Genomic DNA, 1,641 nt, shown 5'->3' with positions numbered 1-1,641 from the left:
AAGGATTAAGGAAGGATGCTAGTGTATTGACTTTAGTGATATTGCCTTCCCTGCCTGAAGGCTTGTTTTGACTGGGGACCTTTTCCCACCCCCTAGAAGGCCGGGTAGGAGCTCTTGCATATCAATAGTGTCTGGGATTTAGTCTCAGCTGGGAAAAGTGACTGAGACTTCTCCCCTTTGAAGGGCCTTGCTGTTCTTTATGAAGTTCAAATGTCTCCCACTCCCAACCCAAAGCTGCTGAGCTACTGTGCCCTGGGCAAATTGCTTTGATGAGGTCTATAATTACTGTTTAATTCTGGAATTCTACTTTAGTATGCTATACCCTATTGTTTTGGTTTTGGGACAGTCTCATTTAGTCCTGACAGCTTGAACTCTTAAAATGTAGCCCAGTGAACTCCCAGTTCTCCAGCAGCAGCCTCCCAGGCACTGGGGTCACCATGCAGTTTCATTTACAAAGGGGTCGTTTGTCAGAGTGAACATTTAAGATCTATCATACTCTGCAATTTATTAGGCTCACCAGTGGTTAACAGTTTGTCAGTTTTCCTTATTTCTGTTCCTACACACACACACACACACACACACACACACACACAGAGAGAGAGAGAGAGAGAGAGAGAGAGAGAGAGAGAGAGAGCCAGACAGACACACAGACATACAGAGATAGTAGACACACATACACACAGAGAGAGAAACAGACAGACACACAGACATACAGAGATAGTAGACACACATACACACAGAGAGAGAGACAGACAGACAGATACACACACACTTTGTCTCGCTCAATCATAAAGCAACTTGCAGAAATCATGTCAGTTTACTGCAAACTATGTCAGCCATTCTGAGCCTAATCACCTTCCCCCCATCAAGGTAACGCTATTATTCCAATTTCAGAAAATTGACAGGTTGGGTGGTGCTGTCACATGCTTTCAATTTCAGCACAGATTTCTGTGAGGCCAGCTTGATCTACAAAGGGAGTCAGCCAGTGCTATTAAACAGAGAGATCCTGTCTCAAAAACCAACCAATCAACCTTCGCCCTCCAGAGACTATCAAAGGCCTTTTAGATGGCTCAGCTAATAAAGCCACCTACCTGCCTTTGTTACACTGAGTTCCATTCCTTGGACACTTACTGTGGCAGGAGAGACCCCTGAGTTACTATTTGACCTCTGGATATGCGCCATGACATATGTGCATGGGCATACACATAAACAAATATACACATTCATACACACATAAATAAATGAAAAAATATACACACTATCACATGCATAACAACACAATAGCGAGCTGGAGAGATGGCTCAGTGGTTAGAGCACTGGCTGTTCTTCCAGAGGTCCTGAGTTCAATTCCCAGCAACCACATGGTGGCTCACAACCATCTGTAATGGGATCTGATGCCCTTTCCTTACATAAAATAAATAAATAAATCTTAAGAAAAAAACCTTTTCAGTGTAATAAAGAAAACTAACATTATTTCTCTATCGTTTAATATACAGTTCCAGTGCCCGGAATGTTTCAGAAAAGCTTCCATAGTCTCTTTCACGCCAAAATCCAATTAGAACACATACCTTGCAGTTGTTTCTTTTGTTTATTTCTATGAAAACTAGCATCTATTCAGAGTCTCTAGCACAGGTCTTCTAT

Source organism: Micromys minutus, assembly GCF_963924665.1.
Source record: "Micromys minutus genome assembly, chromosome: 8".
Lineage (NCBI taxonomy): Eukaryota > Metazoa > Chordata > Mammalia > Rodentia > Muridae > Micromys > Micromys minutus.
This window is presented reverse-complemented; position numbering follows the sequence as displayed.